Raw genomic sequence first — 13,792 nt, 5'->3', positions numbered from 1 at the left:
AACCTCCTCAATTTTTTATCACAGCCTCCACATATGATATCTTGACATCTTGACAAGTTTCATGATTTTCGGACCTCGTTTGCTTTTTATAGAATTTAAAAACAACTCGACCGCAAGTTCGTGGTCATGTTTCATGAACAAGATGTTCAAAATTGGTAGTCTATTCCTGGATATGGCCTCACATTATACTAAATAACATCGATATCATTTTCCATTCATTTTTTCATTATTCGAATGACTAGCAGTTATAATTTGAATTATCCAAGAAAATTCAATTAAATGAAATAAACTAAAGAAATATAGAAAAAGTCCGAGAAATGTGCCACATTAGAACATGGAGTACCAGGTATTGTCTGAGGACTATAGAAAAAGTTTGGAGGTCAAAAGTGAAAAAAATATGGTTTGCCGAGTGTCAAAAAATGACACTCGGCAAAGGAGCCTCTTTTCCGAGTGCTAGGAGAAGACACTAGGCAAAGGAGTCTCTTTGCCGAGTGTCAGGACCTATGGCACTCAGCAAAAATTAAAAAAAAATTAAAAAAAACTCTTTGCCGAGTGCCTGGCCAGGTGGCACTCGACAAAGAATTAAAAAAAATAAAAAAAACTTTGCCGAGTGTCAAATCGGGGGCACTCGGCAAAGAGGGGATTTAACCTCCCGGCCCAGTAGGCCCACACACTGCACGCACGCACAAACACACGCCCATGCCAGTGTCGTCGCCGCCGCCGCCGCCTGTGGCAGCACCGCTGTGGCCCCGGTCCACGCCCGCACCACCGCGCCAGGCCCGCCGCTGCCCCCGCCCGCGCCGCTGGAGGAGGACGAGAAAGAGACGAGGAGGAGAGGAGGAGAGGAGGAAGAAGGAGGAAGAGAAGGAGGAGAAGGAGGAGGAGGAGGGAGGAAGGAGGAAGAAGAAGGAGGCGCTAGCCCCGCCGCCGCCCCGCCCATGCCCGTGCCGTCATCGGCGCTTCCCCAATCGTCGCCTTGTCCACTGGCGCCCTGGCCCCTTCACCACCGCCGCCCTACGACGCCCACTAGGTATGCCCTACCATCGTCGTCGTCGTAGTATTACTAGTAGTTCCGGTAGTAGTAGTGGTAGAGTAGCAGTGGTGGTAGTCATAGGAGTGGTTGTGACATTGTTATATATATGTGGTTGGATATAATCTTGTGCATGTCGTCCATCATGCCGTTCATATATATGTGCATGTCAGCCATCATGCCGTTAGTTTTCTTGAAGGTTTTGGAAACCTCACCGTGTAGGGGAGGTGCTGCCGAAATTTTGTATTGATAGTTTTATGTTTCTTTTTTTGTAGAGAAGATCCCATCAGAGCGGAGCCGGAGTACCTCGGCGACCCTGATCGCCTTCCTCGCCGATGCGGGTCTGCCTGCACCGTGTCGCCTCGCCACTGCACCGACCCACCATGGCCCTGCTAGCCCGACTCCATTGCCACCCTAGGTATAACCCCTCTTTCCGTATCATGGTCGTAGATCACATAACCTAGTTAGGCATCTCCCGTTCGAAAGATATACGATTGGAAATATGCAGATATTTCCATATCTAAAACCGTATCTGTTTCGAATTATCCATGTTTTTTGGACAGCCCGCGGATGTGTAGGTGGGGTTAGTTTCCATGGTCTACTCCGATCCGAGACAGAGCTTCGGCATCATCTCCCTGTTGTTCTCTGGATACACACTCTCACTGGCAGGACGTGTATTTGGAGAATAGCGGGGAGGCGCTACCGAAATTCTGTCTCGGATAGGAGTAGAGCATGGAAACTAACCCCACATACGCATCCTCGCGTGGGATTAGGACCTATCCTCACCTATTAGATAGTAGGAACGTCGTGTAGATGCAATTGATGTTTGTATTACTCGTCGCTATATATGTTAGAGGATGGAGAACCGTGAGTGGATGTACATGGGCCGCGCAAGTCAGGGTCAAGTCACCAATGAATGGATCGATAAGACCGATGCTTTCTTGGAATGGGTATTTGGCGTGGCTGCTAAAGGAGCGAGTAAAATTTGTTATCCCTGCAGCAAATGTGCAAACAGGAAAAGACAAACAAAGAAGGTCATGGGGGAACATCTTTGGAAGAATGGATTTACGGCAAACTATATCTGGTGGGTCTACCATGGTGAAGCCAATCGTATGAGAGAGGTGGTGAGACCACGCGTCAAGGATTTATGATGCTGATGCTGGGGTAGCAGACATGTTAAATGACTATCACGAGTCACAGTTCGCTGAAGGACGTATGGAGGAGGAGCCAGAGGCAACCGCAAAGGCGTTCTACGACATGTTTGCCACGGCACAGAAACCCCTTCACGGCCAGACAAAGGTTTCTCAACTGGATGCCATTGGACGCATAATGGCGTTAAAGTCCCAGTATAGCCTGAGTCGAGACGCCTTCGATGGTATGTTGATAGTTATTGGTAGCCTGCTTCTAGAGGGTCACCTTCTGCCAAAGAGCACGCATGAGTCACAGAAACTCCTTCATGCACTTAAGATGTTGTATGAGCAGATACATGCTTGCCCGAAGGGGTGCGTCATATTTAGGAAAGAATACGTGGAAGCAAAGTACTATCCAAAGTGTAAATCCTCTAGGTTCCTGGAGGTAGATTCTGATAATGGCTAGAAGAGGCAGCTTGACATTCCGGTGACAATCCTACGGCACCTTCCGTTCATACCGAGGATCCAACATCTATACATGACCGAGGAATCTATGAAACAGATGACATGGCACAAAAATGGCAAATGATACAATCCTGACAGGATGGTACATGCATCCGATGGTGAAGCATGGACCCACTTTGATGGCATTCATCATGAGAAAGCTAAAGAGGCTCATAATGTACATGTTGCACTGGCAACAGATGGGTTCAATCCTTATGGAATGATGGCTGCCCCATACACATGTTGGCATGTGTTCGTTATCCCCCTCAATCTCCCCCCCGACGTATGCTTTCAACGACAGAACATATTCTTATCGTTGATAATTCCTGGACACCTGGGGAATAATATGGGTGTGTTCATGGAGCCTGTGATTGATGAATTGGTCTGTGCTTGGGAGGAAGGGGTATGAACATACGACCAAGCTACAAAGAAAACTTCAAAATGCATGTTTGGTACCACTACTCCCTGCATGACTTCCTGGCGTATGGGATATTATGTGCCTAGTGTGTTCACAAGAAGTTTCCATGTCCAATATGCAAGGAAGGTCTGAGGTTCATTTGGTTGCAGAAGGGTGGTAAGTATTCATCGTTCGACAAACATCAGCAATTCCTCCCTCTTGACCATGCATTCAGATGAGACATCAAGAACTTTACGAAAGGTGTCATAGTGACAGACCCTGCACCACCGATAATGACTGGTGCCGTGGTTTGTGAATAGATAGATGGTCTCGTGGTCAATCCAGAAGGTGGTTTTGTGGGATATGGAGAGCAACATATGTGGACTCATAAGTCGGGCTTGACTCAGCTCCCCTATTTTGATGACCTTCTCCTTCCACATAACATTGATGTAATACACACTGAAAAGAATGTCACCGAGGCACTTTGGGCAACAATCATGGACATTCCTGACAAGTCAAAGGACAACGTTAAGGCTAGAGTGGATCTGGCAACGTTATGCGATAGATCCATGACGCTGACCCGAGACCAGTACCTGTAGGTAAATACAGAACATTAACACTGATTCCTTTTGAGATTAAGTAGGCTTAATTTCATCTTCTGATATGTCATGTACTTGATGGCCTGTAGATGATTCCTTATTGGTGCGCCGCGCATCCCCAGTGCTGGGAACATATGGTGGATAGGTGGTGCTCACGCGAGTGGGAGGAGACGCACAACTTGTGCTGGGAGCATCGTTTGATGATGCCAGGTGTAGCACACCATCAAGGCAGCCACAGCCTTAGCGGATACGCAGAAACATGGGTACGCAAATTCATTTATTTATTCTAATGCTCAATTCTACATGATTTCTAATCATCTTGTATTTTTTCTCGCAGTTGGCGTCACATGGTGGCCAGCCTTGCTCCATCTTCAAGGCATTTGCTATGGCCCACAAGGGCAAGGCGACGTCCAACGTCGACTACAACCTGGAGGATGGGCCTAAGGCGTATAGCAATGCAACCGTCCACAACCGCCTCAGTGAGTACACATCGATGGCAAGGGAGGTCTATGGGTCAAAGTACGATCCGAGCACCGAGGACCTTGATGGAGAAGTCATCATGAGGGTGGGAGGAGGCAAGAAGCATAGGCGGTACTGGATTAGCAATGGCGCAATCGACTCAGCCACTACTCCTAGTCTCTCCCAGATTTGAGCAAGCAGCATGAGCAGGAGCCCCGCCATACGATCTCGGTAGGACACTTCACACCACTGGGTGGAGGCACTCGAGGTTATTCCTAGTTTATTCATCGTTCATTGGTTTTTTCATACCTTTCCTTTGCATTATTGTAACATTGGGATGAATATATTGTAGGCCCAGCTGGAATAAGAGAGAAGGATACAGGAGCAGATACAGGCGAAGATGGAGAGGGTGGAGGCCAAGCGGGAGGCCGAGTAGCGGAGGATGGCGGAGATTCTTTAGTACATGAAAAGTCTTGGCGCCACTATGGGTGTAGCTCCGCCACCTTCGCTATTCGTTCCACCTCCACCTCCACCTCCACCTCCTCACTATTCTACTCCTGTGAGTATAAATGTTTTAGTTTGTATGTTCATGCTTACGGTCAAACCTAGTGGAGTATGAAAGTTTTATTCATGTATGGTATATATTTATCTTGTCTCACACATGCAATCTCTTCTCCTTTGTGCAGAATCAATCGGCGGCATCGAATGATCCTCATGCTTCAGCGAATCCTTCACCAAATCAGTGATGATACTTGTGGTTGTTAATGATACTTCTATTTGCAATTGTGGTTGACGATGATGGAGCACTTGGATTGCTTGTGAACTTATTTGTGATATATTGTGAGACATGTGACTTTTGTGATATATATGTGACGTTTGTGATATATATGTGGTGTTGGTGATATATATGTGATGTTGATGATACATATGTGATGTTGGTGATGTTTGTTATATATATCTTCTGTTTGTTTGGATGGGATGTGAAAAACAAATAAAAAGATTGTTTTCAGTCACTTTGCCAAGTGCAATGGCCATGACACTCGGCAAAGTGACCACCTGAGAACATGCTTTGCCGAGTGCAATGGCCATTGCACTCAGCAAACATCATAGATTTGCCGAGTGCCACGGTCCAGGCACTCGGCAAAGGTTGCCACTTTGCCGAGTGTCTTGTCGGCGACATTCGGCAAAGTGGCCACCTTTGCCGAGTGTCTAAGTCAATGGAGCTCGGCAAATCAGGTACCTTTGCCGAGTGCTTGACCTTGACACTCGGCAAAGCCACCATCATGGTGGCGCTTGCTGTCACGGCCACTTTTCTTTGTCGAGTGTCAGATTGGCAGTCAGCAAAGCCTTTGCCGAGTGTCCGATAAAGTTCACTCGGCAAAGAGGTCTTTGCCGATAAACTATTTACCAAGCACCCTTTGCTGAGTGTAACACTCTGTAAAGGCTTTGCCGAGTGTATATTGGCCTTTGCCGAGTGCCTCAGGCACTCGGCAAAGAAGCCGCCTTCGGTAGTGATCCTCGCTGGGCAGAACGGTAGTGACACAAAGAGCGATTGATGCTTTGACTTTGACGGAGTGATCCATTCTGTTGTGCCATGTGGTCTTGTTGAGATCAAAATTAGTGATCATGTTTGTTCTGGGGCAATACAAAGATTGGATGATTGGATGTTGGCTGTACCAAATTTAGTTTTGAGAATAGCAATAAGGTTAACTATGGTTGGCGGCAATTTGATCGCTTTGTGCACATATAAGAATCTAATAGATGTAACACCCTAGTGTTAAGCTTTGTATTTGGCACCTGCATTTCATGAGCATTAGCATCATCCAAGCATTCATGAGCATGAGCATATGAAATTTCATTTCATTCTTATACCTTATCACATGAAATGTTGATTTTATATATATGCTTATGCTTGTAATCATATGTGACCAATGTATGAAATGGTTGTGAGGGCACCAATACACCTTAGACACATCTAGAATGATAATTGGAACAATGTTTATATTCATGACATAGACCAAATTTGTTTCTAAATGTTGGTTTCATTTCAAATGCCATTTTCATGATGCTAGTTTGACCAAAGTTGAATAGTACCTTAGAGTGTTTGCATGGCTGTGTGACCTAAATAAAAGTTGTAGTTCACATTAAGTGTAACAAACTTTATTTAAGGGCCATGAGCTAATTCAGTGTCTAACATGGTCAAATAGAGCTCACAAGTATCGACAAAATGTTGTTTTCAAAACTTGAAATTTTAGTCTTAAAGATGATTTCAGTTTCAATGTAACTCACTTTAGAGCTTTGTAATTTGAAAACCATGGCGATTTAGACAAAACTCATTTAATCAGTCTTGTAGTACTCATGTAGCTCTACAACTTTCACTAATACCAATTTTGCTAACTTGAACTGGATTAGGAGATATAGAAGCACGAAGTAGCGCTGTCAGTCAACTAAATTGACAATTAGCCGATTTGAATCGGCTGGCCATCATGGCTGACCGGCGTCTAGCCACGACCGCCGCGTGGAGGCCATCCGCCGATGTCGGGCCCGCACATCAGGCCAACATAGGTAGCAAAATGGCAGCGACGCGTCCTCCCTCCTCACTCACTCTCACTCGCCTCGCTTTGCCTCTCTCTCGGTCTCGCCACGCCCGAGCAAACCGCAGTGCCGTGCCATCGCCGCCGCACCTTCATCGAGCTCGCGCACCACCGCCACCGCGCCATTGTCCGATTGCTCGCGCTCATCGCTTAGCCATCACCTCCTCCACCTTGCTGACCACCCATTGTCTTAACCTGAGCCAAGGTAAAGGCCTATCGGCTGTCGCCGTTATCGTGCCATCGCTAAGAGCATTGCCGCCATGCACGCCACTGTGGCCATGCATGCTCGGTTCTCTTCCTCGTGCGCTTCTAGATGTTAGGGTTAGGTTAGAGCTAGGTCTAGCTCGAGGCAAGAGCCTAAGTCCAATGCCAGCCTCATCGGAGCGGAACGCTGCCGTGCTACTTTACCCTCACGCTGTCGTGCTGCCATGCATGCGGCCAAGCTTCGCCGCCGCTCCACCCGGACCTAATCCACGTCGTAAAGCTTCGCTAGGGTTTGTAGATGTCATGCAGTGCTTGCCTAGGCTTACCATCGCCAGAGACGATGGGCTCGCCGCAGCGCACCACCACCGAGCCGCCATGCTCGCCAACGAGCTAGCTCAGTGATCCTTTGAGCAAACTGAGGGTACCTATAGGTGTGGAATAGTATAGGGAACATGTCGATGGTGACGCTATCGCCGGTGACCTCGCCGTCGGTGAGCTTTTTGCCGGTCAACCACCGCCTCTGCCTCAGGCTCGCTGACGCGTGGGGTCAGTTGACCATCTCGGCCCAATCATCAGTCACAACGGGGTGTATACACCGGGTGCACCTAGCTATAGCGCCCGATTTGAAATTTGATTTTCTTTATTAAATTTTTTCATAGATTTAGTTACAAAATTCAAAAATTCATATCTAGAGCTAGAAATATCCAAATGGGGTGAACCAAATCTTGTTGGATTCATATTGAAGTGTAATATTTGATAAAAATATAAAATCTACTGTTTAGGGTATTTTCTAGGAGAATTAAATTAAGCAAGATAAGTGCTTTTAAAATATTTTGTATCTTGTAAATTACATAACTTGAGCTAGGAAGGTGATAAAATTATGATTTCAATTTTATTGGTCTTGTGTTCACATGCTATAGCTAGAAAAAATACTAAACCTATAGTAGGCATACTTGAAATATGGTTTTCATATTTAATCGTAATAAATTGCTAGTTTCTAGTGAAATTAATTGGGGTAAAAATACATAACATATGATCATACAAATTTTTACACAATATTCTCATGCTAGGAGGAAAGTAAAAAAAAATATTAAATCTGTTGCTGGACATTTTTCACTATGCTAAACTATTTTTTCTAAAATAAGCATATGTAACTTGTCATTTTTGTAGAGGTGGCTACACTTATACAAATGATATGAAATTTGTAAAGTAGACTATTAGGGTCATATTTAAGCTACTATAATTTTCTTAGAATTTATTGAGCACTGAAAATATTCATCATGTAAATCACCTTATTATCTAAGGAAATTAATAAAGGAATATAAATAAATTAGTTAGGCTTAACCATGATGTTTTTTGTGGTGTTTGTGATGCATATAACCTGTTTATGTTATTAGTTAGGCTTACCAGAATTTGTTTGTAGGCAACTAGTTAATTATTGCTTTATAATTCAACTAGATGGTTGCATGTGTAGTTTCTATTGTGGTGATGATTTCATGAAGATGATGGTCATTTCTGTAAAACTTGTTAATAACAAAGTTGTAGATAACTTACTTATCTATCTTGTGTTAAATTTTCATAGTCATAGGCCTTATGGTTTAGGAATTATAGATGTTTGAAGTCTGCTGTTAGGAATGCTTACTCTCTGGATAGATCTGAAAGACTGAATTGTTTGACCTAGATAAATACTGAATCATTGTTATATGATTAAAATAAAGTTGTAGGCAATTTTGTAAGCTTTCCAGAATGTTCAGAACCATATTATTTAGATGTGTATAACTCCAGTTATGGTCAAAACAAGTGGTTGGTGTCTTGCAGTCCAGAAAATTGCTTAGATGAGAATTTGTTTAGTTACTAGAGAAGATATATGCACCTACTCAGTAAAATAAGATATAACTTGTTATCACCTTAATACAATGCTGTTAAAAACACCTATGAGGATGCATTTCATCGCACCATATCATATCATACATGTCATTATATATGCATCCATGATATTTTATTTCATGCTCATGCATATAGGATCGTCCAAAGGGATAACTCTTTTAGAGTTCAATGAAGAAGAAGAGGAGAAACAGCAGAAGACCCCTCAGGCCGTAGCTCCAGAAGGAGAGGAGCAAACTCTTAAGGACCTCCCCGAGTGCCCGGATCATAGGCCAACCTCTTTCCTCAAAGGCAAGCCCCAGAGCATTTTAAGCCTCCTATGTTTTACAAAATATCACTTGAGTCCTTTATGTTTGATGCATTAGGTTATATGAGTTGAATTGAAAATATTTGATGCATAAAACTACCTTGTCTAGATAAATATACCTTTAACCTTGTATAGGTGTAGGATCGAATATATGCTTAGCCATGCTTAGACCAGTAGAAGTCGGGTGATTTCTTGTCATCTACGAGATATAGGTGGATATCGAAACACAGTTGGCTATATTTGTTATCGTGGAATAGAACCATGGGGTAATGTAACTGAAGACCGGGCGGAGTCTATGTGTAGGTTGATTCATGTGATTTCGTCTATGCCGATTAAGGACCGTACCATTGTTGGCACTTTTGTCGAGATTGAACGCATACCTCTCACTTAGCTGGCCAGATAACTCATTTCGACCATGAAGCCAAGTAGCTCAACTCAGGCCAGGCCTCGTTCTGTTAGAGTGCACACTCTGGATGGTAGTAAGGATATGCGGGGAGCCAGACGTGAGCCCAAGGGCACGCCGGGCCTGAACATCCTGGCAGCTGGTTGTTCCTGATTGTGCAGCGTTGGGCGAACCCATGAAATGTGGACCTAAATTGTACCAAAGGTGACCTAAGGTGACCGTTGATTTGGTCTGCCTGGGTTTATGTTAGGAATAAATTCCTAGCTGGATGAAAACGATTCGAATCGCTGTCTCTACCGGACAGTAAGAAACTTGGCTAGCTCCAACATCGTAGTAACTATAATATGGAATGATGGTTATGATGAACATGGAATTATTATACCGGCTATGGTTACTATTGTTATGCTACTAAATGATATACCACATGTTTGGCACAGGTTAGTTGCGAATCTAGAAATGAATAGTTATAATTAACTTGATGACCGAATTATAAAATGTATAGCTGAATTAGTGGCTTTTTATGAAAAATATTGTCATGCTAGCTCCACTTATAAAGTCTTGCATAATCCTTGGAGTCACTTTATTTTTAGCTTATGACGGGTAAGTCTAGCTGAGTACCTTCTCGTACTCAGGGTTTTATTCTCATTGTTGTAGATGGTACAGTTTATCATGACTATTGCAAGAATTGCTTCTGTCCCGCCGTGAACGAGGAGTAAACCCGAGGCAGGCTTCTCTTATTAATCCCTCTCTTATGCTTTTGTGGAAGTGTGATTGTGAGCTGGCACTATATCTAAACAATGTTGCAGATGTTGGTTTCAAACTTTTAATTTGCTTCCGCTACTATCTTACATGAACGTGGTTTGTAATAACTTTAATTCGTACTCTGATGAATGAACTGTATTTGTGAACTTTATGTAACGTGTGACATGTATGTTGAATCATGTACGATCTTGGTTGTATGTTGGTTGAATCGAGACCCTTGGCGGTACTCGACGGACTACCGGGTTTATATGGGCTCAAGTATGACAGTGCGGCCGCTTACGGGCTGCCATTTTACTTGTGCTCTTATAAATTAGTCGGTTCTGCTACAATAGAAGTTGAGAACGTCATTTTAAATCAGTTTATAGCAGCCATAAGAAGATATTAGTTAAGGAAGAGAGCAGAATTTGTCGTCTCAAAGCAAAATTTGAGTTTTGAGTAAATGAGATTACGTGCCCCTAGAAACAAAGGTATGCTATACATTTGAGGTAATCACCATGACGAGTCAATTTCGGTTCAGAAGATGTTTAGTACACAAGCTTTACTAAAAAAATAGGGAGAGGCTATACGTTGAGAATCAAAATTTTAAAAAGGAGGTGATACCAAATTGGGCTGCTGAAAACTAGCTAGGGCTGGTTTCCAAACCGGCCTATGTTGGTTTTCTAACTTTGTAAAAATACACTTGGACTCCATTGTGTTTCTCACATCGAAACGATTGAAAATCATATAGAGAACGTCTAATTTTGAGTCTTGATGAAGAAAATGCAATTTTGAAAAAGACCAAATGATTTCCAAATGACTTGGTTTCCAACAAGCTTTGTTTATTTTTTTTATTTTTACTTTTTGTCCTTAGCTTCAGCAACTAGATCACAACTTACGCTCTCAAGTTTTTATGGGAGCAGGCGCAATTTTTTGGTATATTTGGTTGAGCTAAAATGATTTGGTTTTTGACAAAAAGATACTATATTCTTATTTAAAAGTTATTTTTAGGGCTATTTATTAGACATGTTTCTCGTCCATCTTATAAAAGGACCATGACCAACCAAAGTTAAAGTGGAGACAACAACAATGGAGATCCTGGCCTTTTTCTAATAGGCTTGCTGTACATATTACAATCACATCTTGTGAGCTTTTTTGAAAGCTTGTTTTTATATGCCATAGATTTCTTTTTGTATTAAACATTAATTGAGTACATAACTTATGCACATATCTTTTTTCTAAAAAGAATGTTAAATTTAGAGTTCGGATAAAGAAATCACGCCCCTAAGAAGTTTCAGCCTGTCAATAACCAGTCCAGGCTAGGTTTTTCCCGGTCAAAACCGGCCCAAGCGTGTTTTACTGTCTAGTTTGAATTATAGTCGTGTTTTGACCTGATTTGCAAAGGATTTCATCCCAAATTTGTTTCCTAACAGGATAATACGGTCTCTCCTCCATATATATATATATATATATATGAGGACACAGCTGATTGAGGTATCACAACAGAATCAAACAAACTACAAATCAATCTTTTTTTCCTTTTTTTCTAATCTCTTCCAACCTCATTATGTTGCTTCTTTCTTGATCTAACAACCAAGGGTGACGCCCTAGGATTGCTAGCCAGTCTAGAGTCCACGCCCTGACGAGATCCCTCTCGGGTGAGAGCTTTGACAGTTCCTTTGCTAGTTTACCTGATAAGTTATTCTTTGCTGGTTTTCTCGTAAACCTTGTCATTCTTCACCATGTAAGCGTGCTATTGTTCCTTGGGCGAAGACCCAAAGGATTTCAGATCTGCCTAAGGGCTGATCATCTAGTCCGACCCCCAAAGTCGGCTACATCAATTTCCTTGCCTTTGCAAGACCTAGGTTGGCTAGGCTGATCCTAAGATGAGCTAAGCTGACTTGGTTTGTACCCAATGTATTCTTCGGTTTGTTTGCGATCTGTGCATTCTAGCACTTTGGATGTGGTACCAATATTCGCGTCAACAACGTGGAGCCTGAAAATGAAGATATCATCACTGAGCACGAAAGTTTCATCCTAGAAGAATCACAAGTCTCATGCTCACACGAGAAGTCTCCAGAGTCGATAATTCACTCTTCAAGGGCATATACAAGAACTACAATCATCTTGTGCTCATCGTTCATAGTCCCTCTTTGCTTCCTTAAGAAGTTGTACAAACAAATGAAAAGCACTTTTAAGATAAGCTAGTCTGATCTAATTTCTACTTTCTAGAGCAACTCTAACAGCTTGGCTATTCTTGTTGTGGACTTGTGGAGGCTATTTTAGAATTTATATAGCTAAAAGTAAATTCCAACATACGTGCTATCCGACTTTGTAAAATAGGAAGTTGGTTATCGCTTGATTTTCGGTGGCCATATATAGCCAACCATGAGCGCTCTCTATCTGACTTTGTAAAATAGCAAGACTGTTGTGGACCTATTCTTTTTTAAGAAGTTTTCTATTTTACAAAATGTCTAAACAATGGAATTTGACTATTAATTTTAGCCAAGCTGTTGGAGTTGCTATTAGTACAAATGAGGTTGTGGGGAGAAGCATGGCCAAAAAAGCTGCAAAAAACGTATCATTTGGCTTGTAGTTTCAGTTTATTTTGGCCATAAGTTGTTTATAAACTATACCAAATAGACCTATAAAAATCTTTAAAGGGATAGTTGTAAATGATTTTGTCTATCATAAATGTTATAAAATCTCGAGTTGTTGTGGCACATGTTTTGCAGCCAAGAAAGATTGGTGATGAAGAGGGGAACCACATCGCCAATGTCAGTTGCAATGTGAAGGTTTCCCTAGTGTTGTTTTCGTTAGATAAGGAATCGTTGTTGTATTTAATTGTTGATTTCAGTGTACAAAAGAGAAGATTTTATTTCATAGGAAATAGAACATGAAACATATGTTGTGTTGTTATTGTTTTTTTATTGAAGCCAATTAATGGCTCTAACATTCCAACACTTGTAAGTGGTGACTCAGGAGTGAAATTTGTCTTCATTCCATTGCTGTTTGTGTAGAGTTTACACATGCTGGTCCTATTAGCACTAGTGTTGTGATGAACATGCTTGTTAGATATGCTGCTTGTATTAGCGCATGATGCTAATCATGTAGGATGCCATTTGAATTGTATGGCCTGTGAATTTGTGATGAATAAAATGTAGCCAATTTGTGATGAATAAATTGTTGCATGTGGCATGTAACATGTGTCCTAGGTATGGATATTGATATGCATGCCAGAATTGCATCAACATGCATCTGGATATTGTAAAGTTGTCGACCATGTTGTTGTTTTTAGTTAGCCAACCTGGTATTTCTGTCGATGTTCAAGTTAGAAGATATAAATGACATTTCTGTTGGTTTTATATTTCTGACAGTAGTCAAAGGCGTGAAGAATGGTATCATATTGGCTAGCCGTCACGGACAAGCGGTTATTTCTGATAAGCTGGTCCTGTCGGCCAATTCAAGATGGCTGACTGTCAGCAATCTAATTCCTGTCGTTTTGGGGGCTTTCTTGATGGTTTTTGACCATCACGTAAAAAT

Source organism: Miscanthus floridulus, chromosome 5 (genome assembly GCF_019320115.1).
Source record: "Miscanthus floridulus cultivar M001 chromosome 5, ASM1932011v1, whole genome shotgun sequence".
NCBI classification, from domain to species: domain Eukaryota; kingdom Viridiplantae; phylum Streptophyta; class Magnoliopsida; order Poales; family Poaceae; genus Miscanthus; species Miscanthus floridulus.
Note: the sequence above shows the minus strand (reverse complement) of the source record.